At 40.1% G+C, this 18,508-nt stretch overlaps 1 long non-coding RNA gene across 1 annotated transcript; it reads left to right on the top strand.

Moving 5' to 3' along the window:
• Nucleotides 1-296: 296 nt before the first annotated feature.
• LOC121885916 lies at nt 297-10,527 on the top strand. Its single transcript, XR_006092634.1, has 2 exons — nt 297-399; nt 9,910-10,527. It is a non-coding gene; the product is annotated as an uncharacterized LOC121885916 (long non-coding RNA).
• The last annotated feature ends 7,981 nt before the right edge of the window (nt 10,528-18,508 follow it).

The following is an 18,508-nucleotide window of genomic DNA, read 5'->3' as shown; positions in this document are numbered from 1 at the left end:
CAGGTCACAGAGAGGTTCAGAAGAAGACTTGTATCCTATAAGTTCTTAATCTCCTCTTCAATTGTGTTTCTTTTTTTTTTTCCGCCTCAGCTTTACTTACCGTTCATTCGGTGTCTTCTCTCTGATGCTTCCCTGACACAATATTCTCAAAAGTTCACAGCCTGAGGAGAATCTAGTTGTATAATAAGGCCGGAGTTATTCAACCATAAGAAACAATCTCCTCTGTCTCCCCCTCTTCTCCCTCACTTCCATTTTTCTCTCCTCTCACTCACATGTAATAGGAGGGAAAGAAAAAAAAAAAAGAAGAAGAAGCCAAAGAAAGAGGACCAGAGGAAGGAAGTTGAAGAGGAAACAGGAGATGGTGATGTGATGAGAGAGGAAAGGCGAATTACAAGATGAGTGAGTTTGAGAGAAAAGAGAAGAAGAGGAGGATCTATATATATATATATATATATATATATTTTTAAGTGAAGCGGACATGCCTCATTGATATTTGTACTACAAAACAATGCCAGCGTGGGTCGATAAAAGGGCTCCGTGTTGCTCTGTGGATGCAAACTGCAGTTGGCTTTGCTTCCCAGCTGGAGCTCTCGAATCTCTACTCAGCTGTCAAGCTGTCTTTCCAGCAGATTATCGGTCTCACCCTGAGAAATTAGACCACGCAGTGATCCAGCCTATCTTCATACACAGGCACAATCCGCGCATTAAAAAAAAAAAAACCAACAAAAAACACACACACACTAGCACAAACACACTCTAACCCATGAAAACACACACACACACACACAATCCCTGTGCTGTGTGTGACTTTACATCTCTGCTGGGTGATCTCATTAACCACAGACACTGACAGTGAGATGAAACCAGTGATGCAGCGCTTGATACGGAGTGTGTTTGTGTGTGTTTGTGTTGCGTCTACAGTAGGTGTGTGTGTGTGTGTGTGTGTGTGTTTTTTCTGCTGCATTTACCAATCGAACATTTGTGCATTGTACATGAATAAAGAGATGAGTAACAAGGACTGAATTACCAACCAGGCAAAGCAGGCGACTGCACAGGAACCCAAAAAATAAAAAAAGCCCACGTTGACTCCACATCATTTGGATCTACATAATTTGATTATTCACATTTTTATTTTTGTCAGAATTTGCTCCACTAGTCTGACAACATGTCCACATGTACCTGCATCCACGTCTTTCACTGTGACGTTTCTGCTTTGAATGTTTCAATTAGTGTCGAACTAGTCTTGTTCAGTCCATATAACTCATATTTTTTAATGTTCATTTGTAAAGATTTTGGGAGGAAGAAACACTTATTTTGGCGGTCTGGTCTCATTAAATGGCGTATGAATAACACACCAATCTCTTCTCTTCTTTGTGTTATCTCTACGCATTTTAAGCTTTTCACGTGTCATTTAACGCCGTTGTTTGAGTGGAAGTGACGCATTTCAGATGACATCATTATAATGTGATTTTCTTTTATTTATAAGGTGATTTCCTCTGATTATGAGGAGGCCTGTTGGTTGGTTGGTTTGATAGTTTGTTGGTAAAAAGTTGCACAAGCAGCAGCAGAGCACTGTTCGAGACCACCGGACATTTTGACCATCTCGTCGGGCATTTTAGTGCCCGACGAGATGGTTGCCAAACCCTAACCATGTGATGTTTGTGCCTAAACCTAACCAGATCTTAACCACAGCGTCACAACATAAAACACAATTATTCAACTGATAACGGACATTTAATGTGGCGTTCAATGACATGCCAAAAGCTTAAAATGCAATCAACATTGAAACGTAGAGATTCAACGTATCTGTGGTTTGCAGAAACGTACAATGCCAACGTTTTATTCTGGTGGTTAGGTTGGGTTTCCAGTTAGTTTACAGCTGTCAAACCAGTTAATAAGATAATATGTTGTTATTGTTGGGTCCTCAATCAGTTTATTTGTATATTTAAGTGGTTATAATCAATATCTTTATATCAACAATGGTTCACATGACTACTTTTATGTGAACGGGGTCGTTTGTAGTGATGAACCTACAGAGATGAATCATCAGCATCGTCAGGTGCAAAAAACTAAGTCATTCCACCATCAAGGCCTCCAAACAAAATAGGTCAAATGTTGTTGCCTTCTAAAACAACCGTGATCTCATGGGATTGCATATAAATAGCACGCCACTTTTAAGGACACTCGCCTGTCATGTCTCAGCATTTTTTTTACCTTTTTTGCGTGTCATTTAACGCCATTGGTTCGGTTTAGACACAAACACCACATGGTTTGGGTTAGAAGGCCCGGTTGTGTCGCCAGAAAAACGGCTGCAAACATCCCAAAGTTTTGCTAAAAATATTCGGTTTTGTCGGTTGAAACAGGAAGTGAACAGCTGATCTCTGCCGCTATTAACTTTCAAGCCAACCGGCCAACCCGCCTCCTCCTAACATGGACGTGAGCTCGTACAGAACTACGTCACTTCCCCTGTGATACGTATTGTAGAAACGTTGATGAGCTACGTACTGAAACATCGAGATTCAACGTATCCATTGTTTGCAGAAAAGTACAATGCCGACATTGTATTCTGGCGACTGGACTGGGAAAGCACCACCATCTCTTGATTGTATCCAGTGGTTATATTTCACATAAGAGGGGACATATTCTCCATGTTTCCAAGTCTAATATTTGGCTCTAATGCTAACTTTGCTTATCTTTGCATGATTTACAGTTCAAAATACTCCTTGTTTATCTTATTCTGGCTCTTTACTGGCTTTGTCGTTTAAACTCCACACTCACACAAGCTTTCTGTTAAAAAATTGCAGCATCCAAGTTATTATACAACAGTTTTCACTGACCATGAAACTGAATTTTGTTGTGTAAAAATGCTGAAAAGACACTTTGAAAGTGACAGTGACATAAAAACAAAGTCCTGAAGTCTAATTTTAAGATGTAACACCATCAACCGCAACATTTTCCTCTCATCATCTGACTCATCTGATGTTTCATTTCAAACATCATCAACTTTCCTCTTTTCTAACATTTCCTGTGTGTAAATGTCAGTAAAGGAATCCCCCCCCCCCCCCCCCCCCCCCTCCCCCTCCTCCTACCTCCCTGTGTGTGAGTCTAACTGCAGTGCTTGTTGACAGGTGATCTCTCTCTCTCTCTCTCTCTCTCTCTCTCTGTGTGTGTGTGTGTGTTTCTCTCTCTGCATCCCCGCTGATGGAGGCTCCCACGCACACGAGTGGGCTCTGGTCCACATTGACTCTCTCAGGGTGCGTGTGCAGCCTTGTGCCAAACTGGTTGGAACTGCTCGCAGTTCAATAAATAGCCTGCAACAGCGTTTATTTCAAGACTTCAAAGGCTGCTTCAGACTTGTATCATCTCTCTCCCTCTCTCTCTCTCTCCCTCTCTCTCCTCCTACGGTACGAGATGCCTCAAAACAAGACAGGGATGCCCGGAAAGACGAGTTGTTTTTTGCCCTAAGCTGAACTCAAGCTGCTGTCATTCTGCTTGGAAAGATGCCAAAACAGAGGAGTTGGATTTAGTGTTGCAAAAAGGAAAAACATGCAGAAGGTTATATTAGAGTTGGTTTGATCATCAGCTCTGCACATGTACTAGTGAAATGAGACTGTACCTCCAGCCGAGACGCTGCTCCACAGCAGCCCGATCCACAGCACCGCGTACAAGGTGTTGCGGAGTCCGACCGAGCAGGCTGCCGGCGGCATGGCGACCCAAAAAAAAAAACAAAAAAGCGCCGGTCCTCCAGAGGAGAAGTAAGGGGTGATGCACCGTGGAGAGACCGAACACAAAGGCGTGCTGTCGGTGTGAGTGGAGGGGGGTGGGTTGGAGGGGGTTGGTGGAGAGGGGTGGAGAGGGGGGGAATGATGTGTGCAGTCAGTGTGGGCAGGTAAAGAGAGAGAGAGAGAGCCGGTAACGACGCGGTGTGGATCAGAGAGTGCCGACGGTCCGCATGTCAGCGCAGCATCCTCCTCTCTGCAAGGAGCGCCTCCTGCTTTCTGCCTCCGATCTGTGTCCTCCTTTTCTCCTCCGCTTCTCTCTCTCTCTCTCTCTCTCTCTCTCTCTCCGTGTGTGCGTGCCCCCTCACCCGCCCACCCCCTCCACACACACACACACGCGCGCGCGCTCTCTCTCTCACACACGCACACACACATGACCTTAATGATAATGAAACTTTTACTGAGAGAGAGTGTGTGTGTGTGTGTGTTTATATGTGTCAGGGTGACTTTTATTATTATTATTATTATTATTATTGTTATTAAGCACAAGGGAAATGTGCAGAAGAAGACTGAGGAAACAAAATGAAGGATGGAATTAAACCAACAATGGTGGAAATGATACAACACATTCGAGTAAACGTAACACACACACAGAGGTTTCATTAAACCCCAAAATGAAGAGAAAACAAACCAAACAACAGCAAAAAAAATAAGAGAAACAAACAAGTAAACATATGAAGAGCACAAGAGAGCAAAGAGACATTCAAAAAAACAAGGAGCGCTATAGATTTATACATTTTTTAACCTTTCTATTAATTTTTTCCTTATGTTTCAGTGACTTAAAGTAGTTGGAGGAGTACCGCTCTTCCACTAACAATATGATATTTATCCAAAAATAATTAAAATATTAACAGAATCTGAAATTTTTGCATCCAAGTTTCAGGGTTTACTGTTGTGGAGATCAAGACACACTTACATAAGATGGAGAGATAGAAACTGTCCCATGTTGGGAGGATGTGTGTTTTGGAGGGAAGGGAGGGGGGGAGAAATTGGGGGGGGTTGATTGATTGATTTAGGAGGCATCTCATCCCCAGCTGTTAATCTGTATAAGTAGCTGTATTTCACTCCAGAGATCTACTGGAATCCATGAAGGCTTCAGCGGGATGATTCATGCTGACAGCGTCACACAGGACACACTGCTAATGTCTAATTTGATGCTAATTAATTAATTGAATATTAATTAGTTCAATTAGTTCATGTCATACATCATGTTGTTAGTGATGGATTAGTGGTTGTATCCACTGTTTTTTATTAACGTTTCCAACAAAAACAACAACAAAATATATAAAAAATTTAATATAAAAATAAAATATATAGAAAGAACTCATACAAAAATAAAATGAAACTAATTTTAAAAACTGTTTGACTCTACATATGGACGTGTGAGTTTAAGACAGACTTGAAAACATGTGATTCTGTCCTTTCAATCTGCAATAACTGATTTTTAGTTCAGTGGAAACATTGATGTATCATCAGCTTTAAAGTTAAAGGCGACAAATAGTTTCCACATCCAGCAGTTATGGAGCAACAGAAATCCAATGTTCACTCTCTTTTAGCTTCTGTTTTTGCTCTCTTTTTCCAACTCCTGAGGGAAATATCTGGCTCTTTAGCTGCTAAATGCTCCACTATGTTCATCAGCTAGTCTACAGCTAACTGTGTCTGTTTGGTGCTGAGCAGGTAGTGTACAGTGACTTTTTAGAGGTTTTTCTCTTAAAATGACGCTATGAGAGCGCTGAGAGTGAACCAGAACAGTAAAGTTGCAGCCGGATAGATAAACAATGAGCTGAAACTCACTATAAAGCTCCGTAAAGCCGAGAGGAGCTGCAGAGTCACTGATAATTCTCTGTAGGTTACGAGTTACTCCTTTCACATAAAAGAAGTCATGTGATACATTGTTTATCTGTTTTATTTAGTTCATATTTTAAATCTATTTTAAACTTTTTTACATTTTCAACCGTTTTTTATTGTCTTGTGTGCACTCAAAATTGTTGTTACTGTATACATTTGTTCTTTTATCAGCTTGTCAGTCATCTGTAAAGCACTTTTGCACGAAACTGTTGGAAATATTTGATTGATTATTAATGTAAAACATTGATTGAAGCCACTTTAATCAAAATTATTACCACAGTTGTCCCAAATAACTACTGTTGTACTATTGACTGATGATTCTTACTTGACATTATCAAGGCAAGGCAGGTTTATTTGCAACAATAACATCCAACAACAACATCATATGGTAGCTGGTCTCACTGCTGTGACTAAACTGGACACCACCACCTTCTCTTGACTGTATTCAGTGGTTATATTTAATATTAAAGGACACATATTCTACACATTTCCAGCTCTATATTTATATTCTGGGGCTCTACTGAAATATCTTTGCATGATTTCCAGTTAAAAACTCCTTATTTATCTTCTACTGGTCCTTTATGCAGCCCCTCAGTTCAGCCTCTGTCTGAAACAGGCTGTTTTAGCTCCTGTCTCTTTAAGCCCCGCCCTCCTGATGAGCCCACTCTGTTCTGATTGGTCTGCTTTAGGAGGCTTCCTCCGGCTACGTAAACAAACTATAGTAGCAGGATTTCACTTCTTTCTCTCCTTCTTTACTCAAATCAACTTCTTAAATCCATCCATAAATGTTCAATGAGCCGACGTCATCTCATCGTTAAAGTATAAAAACATTACAATCAAAGTGTTTGGGCAGCTGAGACCTGGGTTTTGTCTTACAGGCAACATCTTTTACATACATTCACCTCAAGTTTTGTTACTTTGACCATGTTTAACATCCAGGATATAAAATACAAAATCACAAAAAGCAGAATATGTCCTCTTTAACAGAAAAATAATTGATTAGTGCAACTTTAAAGTGCAGTGGGGGACATTTGTCTCCCCCTTCTGGCAGTGAAACCAATTACAAAAACACTGTCACTGCCGTAGCGTACTCCGTCGCTTCTGTTGCCACGTCACTACGACTGTACTGCGGTTCCCCCGCGAAATGACTCGCTTCACTATCAGAATTTGATCCATTCAGTCCGATAACATTCAGAAAGTCTAGAAGAGCTGCACGATTTAATTATTTTATCCTCATTCAAGTCAAGCAGAGAGCTAATCAGAGTTGTGTGAACTCGTTTGGCGAGGACTCATATGTAAGCGGACGTTCATTTATATGTAAAAGTTCCGCTCTGCGGGTTTAACTTCCGACTTGACCAAGGAAATGTAAGTATGATTGCCAATTTACAGCTCCACATTTTTGCCAGCACCTGTCTGAGCTTCATTCTGCTGTTATCAGTACAGCAGCAGCAGTTTCATGTAAATGAAAATATATAATTGAGTCTTAGGTTTCAAACCTCAAACTACTCTCTCTCTCTCTCTCTCTGTAGGCTTGTGTATAGCACAGGGCAAACGGTTATCAATGATTCAATGATATCACTTTAAAAACACGCTCTTCAGACAGACAGACGAGGACGAGGTTGTCTGTCCATCTGTCTGTCTTGTCTGGGGTTTCAGGGTTGGCTTCTAGTAGGAAGGAAGTAACACACACAGCTCATTAGACAGTGTGCTGCAACAGCTGTCTCGCCCCTTCTGCGTGATTTTTCACTCTCAACTTTCAGCTGCTGACACATCCAGACGGGCTGACGGGGGGAGCGTGGGGGGGGGGGGGAGACGACAGAGAGGAAACACAGAGAACAGGACACAACTCGTACACAAAGAAAACATTTACCATGTATTTTCACCTCCGGGCTCTGTCCATGGTGCTGAAAATAAATACTGTGTCACCTCTACAGAAGCAAAGAAAGGTCGTAATAATTAGACTAAATACCTAATTATGAAACTTTAACCATTACTGAACACTCAAGGTTGAAATTTTAATATGACTATATATTGTAATGTATAGAACTTAAACATATAACTTTGAAAACCATCCATTTGAATCTAAATAATTTGAATTCCCTCCTCTGGAAGGTCATCTGAGCTTCGCTTTCCTGGATCATGTGACTGACAGAGGGTGACCTGACAGGGCGAAATACAATCACCATCAATCAATCAAACTTTATTTATACAGCACCTTTCATACAAGTCGAAAGCAGTTCAAAGTGCTTTACATGTGATTGACAAACATACAGGAGGGTAAATATGGATTAGAAGACTAATGCTCAACAAGATACAAGTAAAATACCAAAATTAAAACAACAATAAACAACAATAAACAAATACACATAATGATGAACATAAAATGATTTAATAAAACCCACTTTAAATAAAATATAAGGGTAAGAACAGTTAAAATAATACTGTTGACTTGTTGTTGGAAACCAGACTTGAACAGCAAACTCACTGTTGAAGTTTGATGTTTTGCCGCTAGATGGTGCTGTCACTTGAATGTAAATATAAGTAACAACCGCAGCCTGTATATAAAGATGGACGTAGCGAGGTGTGACATCATCCTTTGGTTTCACTGGAGCATGGATGTATTATAAGAGCTGGATACTGGACTAAAAATGGCGCCCATTCAGTCCCATAGGAATTGCTCGCCTGGCGCATACGCCAAAAAAAGTTTCTAGCTTCCAGGTTTCCTTCCGCGTTGTGCTGCCCACTGAATATGCGCAGTAGTGTTTCCCCCGCTGGCCCCGCCCACAAGCTCCGGCTCGGCCCATAGACTTTACACTGTGATGACGTCACAGGTTTTTAAATCGCTTTTCTCAAACATAAAACATAAAACGTCCATGGATCAAAAGTTCATAATAGAAAGAGTCATAAATGACGTTTGCAGCTCGAGGGGTCCTGTCAACAGTTTTACAGGTGTCTCTTTTACAATGGTGGTCTATGGGGAAAATCCTTTTTGGGCCGCAGGGGGATTTTTTGCTGCAATACCGCAAGTGGCCACTGGGAAAAATTGGCTGCAAGGCAGAGCGGTGGCGCCCTATCCAGCTCTTATTATACATCCATGCTCTGGAGCCAGTTTGAAGCTCAGAGTTGCAGCTTTTCCCGTTTGGAGCCAGGAGCTTCCAGATAAAGAGCGCAGGGTGTTTCCTTACTCACTCTGGAAACACGCCCCGCTACCTTGGATCCAAGCTAACGTTAGCTTACTGGGAACACCGAGCGCTGCACACTTGGACTAACGTTAGCTACTTTAGCTAAATTGTGTTAACTGCACAGGTATCATAATCAAGTAACATTAAACTTGGTGGAATATTGTGACAATAGTTTGTCAATCACAGCTGTCAATCAACGCCCACATGACAGATATCAAAAATACTATAAGTCTTCAAATCTTATTAACGGAGCAATATTTTTCAAAATGACCACCGGCACACTTATTAGAGGGTCTGAATTTAGAGATTGAGACCAGAATGACTTGTTGAAAAATATTATTGATTTAGCATTTGTAGAGCCAAGTTGAGGCTTTTTGACTGGGAGTCAGTTGGAGCATGTAGCAGCTGTCGGTGGCACTTTAAGGTACTTTACCCTCAAGATGTGGTAGCTGCTGCTTAATAACATCTTATTATGAACGACTGAGACATTTATTTTCGGGAGGACAGCTAATCGCTATCATAACAGAAAGAAACGACCGCCAACATGACAAAGATAAACAGATTATCCTGTTATGTACAGACCATGTTCAGAATATCCTCAGTGTAACGACGGAACATCATCTGCATTGTGTTTCTCTGCTAATGTCCTGCCACGTTTATTATCCCCAGACTCGAAACAGGATCATTGTCCACATGAATAAACTCCTTGATTTTTGCCTTTTCTCTGCTGAGACAGGCAGCGCTGTGTTGTAACTGAGTGGCTGACTGCCAACATGGAAGAGCGCTGTCTCCTCCATCTCTGATAACCAAAGAATAAAAGGATTAGACAACGGCCTCTGAAGGAGAAGAGATATCATTATTTCTGTGAAAGATAACTCCACCACCACCATCACCGCCCCCCCCCCCCCCCCCCCCCAGCTCACTCGCTGTGTCATCCGTCCTCATCCCATCTCATTCTCCCTCTGTCTAATCCCTCCTCCTCCTCCTCCTCCCCAACCCCCCTCCTCTTCCATCTTACCCCCAATCTCATCTCTTTTATCTCTCTACTTTCCTCCCATCGCTTCTGGTTCTCACGCTGCTGTTGTGTGTTTTCTTCACAGATACATGTGAGGGAAGGATAAGCCGGCCGCATGCGACAGCCTGCTTCACTTCACGTCGCTTCTGCACGTCTCTCTTTCACACGGCGTGAGAGCAGAGGTCACGCTCAGCGGTGGAGAGCCCCCATGAACCCCCCCGACCTCCTTCTTAGGACTTAAGTGTGATATATGAATGTAAAGATTCATTTGTTTAAAGAAATATTGCCTGTGAATATAATCCAAGCAGTGATTATGTCTGCCTTTTTTAGTTGTATACGAAGGTTGGTCCACTCTAGTATTTCCAGGTGATGAAGAGAACATTAAATCGGCTAAAATCTCTTCTTCTTCGTCCTATTTTCAGTCGACAAACAACAAAACTGCATCATAGCCAACATCTGGCGTGGAGTAAGACAGACCGCCAATCTAACCAAATCAATTTATCGTCTGTATTAACATTTAAACTGACTGATCACAGCAAAACTTTGCTGCCGTACAGTCGACTGTGGTCAGGTTTCCACCCGGATGTAAAGAAAAATTATAGCATTTAACATTTTTGATCGCACATGGGCTTGTTGATAGTTGGTCTCATGTTTCTGTTATATGTTCTCTGACAATGCAGTTTGAAATAAAGTATAAAAACACTGTTGAATTCATCACCATGAACATACACACACCATCCTGCTGCCAGAAATACTCACTAGAGCACTAAATGTGGATCCATCCGCCACTGAAAGTAGTCCCCAACAAATGCACGTTTTTGCGTGACCGCCAGCTCTTTAAGGAGATTACTTCTTTTTAAAATTAAACTTTATATTTGTGAGCTGTTTTTAAAAGATGCCTCAGGAGGAATTAACGGGCTTAGAGCAGAGAGCTGCAGACAGATTAGTTTTAGTGTTTTCATGGGATTTATTGCCAATAATAAAACTGTTTACTATCACCAACCTTATCCTGATCTCTGTGTATCCCTCCACCCACCTCAATGACCTCCATACAATTTGCGTGCAGCATAAAAACATACTGCTTCCATCATTATAAAAGTGTTGCCAGTAAACATAATGAAGTTTTCTAACAAAATGTAAATTGGCTAAAGAAATTAATGGTATTTAAACGTAATTTGGTTGTTGTAGAAGCTGCATGGAAATGAGTTTAAGTGGCTTTATCGTTGAGAAACAGAAAAACAGAAGACAGACAGACACAATAGATAAACATCATGCACCGACTCTTCCCGCTGTGCACACTTACCACTTAAGTCTAGACACAATACCGCGTCCACAAAAGCTGCCGGGGACGATGTTTTAGGTCAGTGAGCAGGACAATTTATCCATCTATAGCTTGTCTTGAACTTTTGGAGGCAGACATAAAATTAACCGACAAACCTTCCTTTTTATTAGCTGCAGGACAAAAACACAATGCATTTATTTCTCTCACATATATATACACAAAGCTGTAGCTGTTGCAGCTTGTGTGTGTGTGCGCTGTAAGACGCCCTGAGGTGGTGGAGATTTGCTAAAGTGGAGATCCTCTATAGCTCCTCTATTGTTAAGATTTCCTAACAAGCCACATTTGGCTGCAGCAGCCTGCAGCAGTCAGATAACACACAATAGAAGAGCTATAGCCAACATTTGTTTACCTCACACAAACAGACGCTCACCGATCTGCGGACTGCATCGGTTGACATATAGCAGATGCATCAATTATTCATTACTCAGGTTTCATTTTATTTGTCCTCCCTCATCAATTACATTAACAGTGAACTCAGGGAACATAAACGGAGATTTATATGAAGTCGTTAAACGTCAGCGGTACGTTCAATCGCGAGAGTCGATCTTAGAAACATCAGAAAGTGAGTGAAACACCAGACGCTGTGAAGCAGGTCTATTACTGTAAATCAAACAGCAATTACAAGAGAGGACAATCAGGCTCGATATACATAATTTCTGCTCAGCCTGGATGTAGCAGGGAGAATATGTGGCAGCGGCGATGTAATCACAGAGGAAGGTCTCCTACTGATGTGGCATACCTAATGTGCAGCTGTTCAGCGGCTCCTAATGAGAGCTGGCTGCTTCGTTCGGCGTTCGCGGGTTTCATATCTGTAAATCATGCAATGAATATAGATTACACACACACACACACATACATGCATACACACACACACACAAACTGAGGAGAGAGACTGTCCTCCCCAAGAGATCAGCTGTTTCAGCAAGTGACCTGAAATGTTTTCATTCAAGTGACAGCGCCCGTTGTTCAACTTCATCAATGATATGAGCGAAAACTAACATCCAGAGGGGGGATCGGTGTTAACGTTAGCGAGCTAATTAGCTTCAAGGACTCAAGGACCTTTATTGTCGTCTCACACACAGAGTTATATTTAGACTTCCTGGTTTCAAATGATACCTGTGTGTTTCCTGGACTTGGTGAAAAGGGAGCGTAACTTTAGAAGAATTTAAAATTAAGGTTTTTATAAAAGAAAGAATAGAGAATATAAAGAATATAGTCTGCAAGGTTGAATTGGTGCAGGCATTGAAACACCGTAGCAGCGTTTGTGAACATATTGATCTCACCATTTACTTCTCATGCTGTTGATACATGAGTTTCATCATTTCCATACATACAGCAGCATGACGGCGACAATATTGTAAAGAGACTGACGGCTTACACAGCCAACACATGTGAGCTTGTTGGGGAAAAAAAGGGGGAAAATATGTTGTATGAACGTTTGCAGGATATACAAGACGACATGTCAGTAGTGCACTACGGTAGTTGACAGCTTGTCTCCTAGCAACACCGGCTCTCAGCTGTCAGTCTATCGTCTAAAGTGTTCAAACTTCAGTTCAACTTTAAGTGCATTTTAAAAACACTGAAAGCCTTTATAAAGCCATTAGAATAATGAAAACAAGTTGAAATGATCAAATATCAACAACCTCGATGAGAGAGATCATTCTTGGTAGCAATTGAAAGAAAATATGGACAACTGCAGCAGCATCCAGGTGTAAATAACAAGCGCTCTCCCTCACATACACACTGCTGTGGACACTTTTCATGCTGTTGGTCCTTGAGTTTGATCCTTTTCTATTTGCCGGAGATCAAATCATTCAATGTCACTGCCTGAAGGTTAATTCAGATCACCTGTGTTATTGACCGCTGTAAAGACAGCATCGATGCAGGTCCTTCGCCAGTGTAAACATCAGTAATGGAACATCAGCCCTTACTGGGATTCACCGTGAGCATCAATCTGAAAAGATCAGTGGGGGCGAAAGAAAATTTTGTACTTTGAATAGCTTCTTTCAGGTTGAAAATTTTAAAGGGGAACTCCACTGATCAATCATTGCTCACATTCAAAGGCTTTTCCTCCAACTCTTCACTCTCTTTCAGCCAGCAGGCTCAGCACATCTTTTGTTCTTTAACTGATTAAACTGCCATCTGTCTTACTTAATTCAAGTTTCCTCGTTCACGTTATTTCCCCCCTGAGCCAGGGTCGTAACACACACATAAAGTTGATTTGTCATGAGGAGCACTCGGTCTGTAAAAACATACAACTTTACTAGGAACACAGGGACCTCAGCAGTGTAATGCAATCCAATACAACTGTAGCAGTCATCCATTCGTGAGACTTGCTGTCATTTTCTCTGTTACGAATTCGTGTAGTTGCATGTCGAAATCCCTCCGGGTTGATTGGAGGGTTATTCAGATCACCTGTTGCGCAGGGTGTAGGGACTGGCTCCCAAATAGTAATTGAGAGCAGCTGGGTTCATTCCCCCTCTCGGCCAATCAGGGTGTGGCGACGCCCTTTTTCTGGGGTTTTAAAAGAGGAGAGAAACTGGTTGCAGACTTCATTTGTAGAGAGTGTCAGACAGAAACTCTGGTCTGTTCAGACCCCTTTTTGAGCCTCCTTTCCTGTCTTTTGCCTTCTGGATACAAAAAAATAAACCTTTCAACCAAGTTACCTGCATTGGGTTGATCTTATTCGTGCAAGAGGTTGTGCTTGCCTCACGATAGCCTAACACCTGCAGGCTTTATTTTGCTTATTTATTATACATATTAAAGAGGCATTTGTTTATACGTCTCATTATTGTTGACAAGGCATTTGTTAAGGGGATGTTTCCCTATGAACAGAACCTTGTGAGGTGGTTTCTCCAAGTGAATATTGTTTGGGGTTTTTAAATTTTTTATGTGGCTGGGAGCTGGTCCGAATAATTGTTCAGGGAGAATCGGTATCGCCACACAACAACTCTGCCATAAATTCTACTTTTGCAAAGCTTAGACATTTTTTTTTGACATTGTCAGAAAGGTGATAATTCTACTTTATGTTTATTATTGAGGTTGTAGTGGGTGGTGGTGGTGTACTGGGGTGCATTATATTGAAAAGTGTTCCTAATATGTTGCCCCCTTCATATTCATATATTCATATATATATATATATATATATATATATATATATATATATATATATATATATATATATATATATATATATATATATATATATATATATATATATATATATATATTAATGGAGTGGACAAAATATTACCACCCACTACGACCTCAATAATAAACATAAAGTAGAATTATCACTTTTCTGACAATGTCAACAAAAACCGAAAATGTGTAAGTCTCATAAAGGTAGAATTTATGTTGTATTGGATTATAATTATATTACATTAGATTGCACAGGTGAATGAGAAAGTGTGTCCAAACTGTTGACTGGTACTATACTCTATGTAACTATGTTGCTGTCTTTTAATACATCTCTCTCTCGCTGATTTGGCTTCAATCCCTCCCAAAACAAATAAGGTTGAGGGACCATCTCACCTTTTTTTTTTTTTTTTTTAAATATAGCAGTGTGACCAGTCATATCAAACACATGTATGTTAGTGTTAATACTCCTGTCAGTACCACTGAGCACTGGCACTGGCAAAAAGAGCTGGAGTTGGTCCCCGGGCGATGCACTGCGGCTGCCCTCTGCTCCTAGTATACAGGATGGATCAAATAGAGAGGACAGGTTTTGTTTCTATGTATGTGAGTTGTAATGGGGAAATTGCTGATCACTCAAACACACAAAGAGAACATTGTTAGGTTATGAAATAATCAAATAATACAATCAGAAGTATAATGCATCATAGTTCTGGAGACAAAGATACAAACCACCAAGCTATCTTTTCTTTGTCTGAAAAGCTAACCAGTCCCTTAAATACTATTGTACAGAATTTAAGACATCTGTTTACTAACCTTAAAGGTCAGCAACCAACCTTCAACTAACCTAGGAACAGTCTTTCTTCACGACCGTATATGACAGCACATAAGCATGCACCAAGTAGCATCACAAAATAACATTACTACTCTATTAAATTAAGGACAAACCACACTATCCTCTAAAAGCTTATCAGATTTACACATAAACATCTACATAACTATAGTTTATCTTATCACTGGCTCAGGTAAAAGTATAACAGAATAAACTTAACTGTTAAACACACAACTGCCTCATCTTACACAGCAAAGAACTAAGTTTAGAATAGACATAGTACACACAAACTAACACTAAACTGAACTTAAAGAATATCTGAAACATGTATGATATATTCAAGAAATACATCAAATGATAACCTACCACTCAGTTTTCTTTCACAGAGTGCTGACAAATGACAAAGAAATCTTAATATTGTAAGGAATAAAACAGATAATTTATAAATAAAAATTAAGAAGCTACAGATTATTATAATGTCCTTAGTTTCAGCTGAGCTTAAAGATGAGACGCTATAAGGAACTGGCCGAAAATAAATGTCCCTGGAGGGAAAGTACATGCACAGAGTAGGTTTCTCAACAATGTGAATGTTATTTGATCCTCAAAATTGAAATGCAAAATGTAATTTCACTTTGTATGTGCTTATACAAAGTATCTATGGTTGACGTAACATAACCTGATAATCCAAACAGTAACTTTATCTGAGTTTAAATCAAATTCTGATGTTTGCTTTGGATCAATATGAATCCCAGTGAGACATTCCGGACTCCAGTCGTCTTGTAAAAAGTCATGTACCATTCAAATTAGATTGTCAGGGGGTCTGCAATTCAGCAGAGCCACTTAAGATAATTAGGATAGGACTCGAACATCAAGCCAAACGGGTGACACTAATATATGACGTATTTCATCACACTGAGGTGTTGAAGTGGGCCGCAACTTAGTTATGACGCCTTTACTCATTCACTGGCCCGTCACCTGTTTGAGAGACACCAAAATCCCTAAATCTCAAATTATCACCACAAGAAATTATAAGCATTTTAATCTTCAGGATTTTTTTTAAAAATGATTTGTTCATCTGACATTGATAATACTTTCTCTAATACTCATCCAGCTGTGGCACTGGAAAACTTTTCATAATCTTTTAATGTTATTGCTGACAGACAAACATAGAAATAAAAATAGATTCTGTCCTTCGTTCAATCCACAGCTCTCCGATGCCATCCACAACGGAGACAAAAACCTGGTCCAAGGCCAAATCCGGTGGCACCCCTGAGGACTAGTTTAACCTTTAGGCAACAAAGACACATCTGCACCAGTATGATTAGGAAGGCTAAATCAAATTATTTTCAGTCAGCTCTCTCTGGCTGTGATATATCTACTAAATTTTGGAACACCATAGCATCTCTTAAGAATTCATCACAGTCACATCTCCTACCACAAATCAAACAAGTATCTGGTCATATTTCCCATAAATCATCCATAGTTGATGCTTTTAATCATTTCCTCTCCTCTGGTCTTTTATTTAATAATGTCTGTAGATTCAACTGTAGACAACTGCCATATCTGTCCAACAGAGGGAGTTCCCAACGCCTCAGCTTCCTCTGACTGCAAATTTTCTTTTAGTTTGGTAAGCAGTGCAGATGTTCACAAAGCTCTGCAGAGGTTAAAAACATGCAAAAACACTGGTGTAGATAATCTTGACCCATATCCTCTTCATCCAAGTGCCCCCTTAATCTGTCCACATTTAGCACATATTCTTAACCAAACCTTTAACAGCTTTGTGGAAAAGCATCTCAGTAGTTCCCTTACACAAAAGTGGTGACGTCTCCAATCTTAACAACTACCGTCCAATATCTAAACTTCCTTTTTTAGCAAAAATCCTAGAATCATTGGCCAATTTATAACTATACACTTAATTGATTAGCTAAACGTACTACTTACTTCAACCGGGTCACAGCACAATAACAGCTGCAGTTTCAGTCATTAATTACTTTGTCTCCTCTTTGGATAGATAACAATTTTGTACTGCTCTCTTCATTGACCTCTCAAAAGCATTTGATACAGTTGAAGTCCTACTTCATAAACTACAGTCTATAGAAGAGAATCCAGACTGTTGTTGCTGATGGTTCTCAGTCAAGCCCTCATACCATCAGAAATGGGGTGCCACAGGGGTCTATCCTTGGTCCACTGCTGTTTACATTACATATAAATAACATAATTCTCCCTAATCAATACTTCAATGTCCATTTTTTTGCAGATGACACTATTTTGTATGCCCCAGACTCCACCCCAGTCCAGGCCCTGACTGGTCTTCAGTCTGCCTTTGTTGCACTCCAGTTATGACTCCTTAATCACAGTTTTAAATGCAGAAAAGACCGAGTATATGGTATTCTCCACCTCCACCAGTGACTCTGAATATCCTGCCATTAAAACTTTAAATGACACCCATATTACTCTTGCTGAGTCATATAAATACTTAGGACTTTGGCTTGACAGCAGACTATCATTCAAAATTCATATTCAACGTTTGACTTAGAAATTAAAAATCAAACTAGGCTTCTTGTATAGAATCAAAGGATGTCTGTCTTCATCCAACCATAAAACTATTGTGCAGTCAACCTTCATGTCTGTCCTTGACTATGGAGATATTCTCTATTGTCATGCTGCCCCATCAGCACTTCAGCAGTTAAACCCTTTGTATCACAGCGCATTACGCTTTATCACAAATGACAAATTTCGTACTCATCATTATTCTCTCTATCACAAGGTTGGTGGGACTTCATTACAGAGAAGAAGAAAAAAACATCTCATTATTCATCTATAAAGCTGTTGAAGTTTCCATTTTACCTCGCATCACCTCTCTCCTTTAAATCTAATAACTACAGAAACTCCAGTAACTACTTAACCTCCAATATCCCTCATGTTCACACTAATGTTGGGAGAACTGGTTTCAGGTACTATGCACCTTTTTTAAATGGAATGAACTGCCCTCAAACTTGAGTCTTACATTCCTCTTGGAGATTTTACAGCTTCATTATCTGATGTTTTTCAGGACTATTGTAACTGTTGTTATCAATTCCTTGTTTGTTGTGTAGTTGTATTGTTTCTGTCTGCTAATTGTGTTCTTGTCTAATGAATATTTCTTGTTCTCAGGTCTCTCTTGGAAAAGAGATCTTAATCTTAATGAGATTGCCTGATTAAATTAAAAGAAAAAAAAGCTAATAGAATTTGGTGCACAAGTTAAAGCGGGGATAATCAAAAAATCCTCCCAAGCATTTGGAGTGAAAACACTTAATATAATAGCTGTTTTTAATATCTAGTTCTGAAATAAGGTTTCATAAAAGGCTCTCAACTGTAGATCTGCCAGAGCAAAGA

This window comes from Thunnus maccoyii, chromosome 19, assembly GCF_910596095.1.
Source record: "Thunnus maccoyii chromosome 19, fThuMac1.1, whole genome shotgun sequence".
NCBI classification, from domain to species: Eukaryota; Metazoa; Chordata; class Actinopteri; order Scombriformes; family Scombridae; genus Thunnus; species Thunnus maccoyii.
The sequence above is the reverse complement of the archived record's forward strand: the minus strand, read 5'-3'. Positions and strand labels throughout refer to the sequence as shown.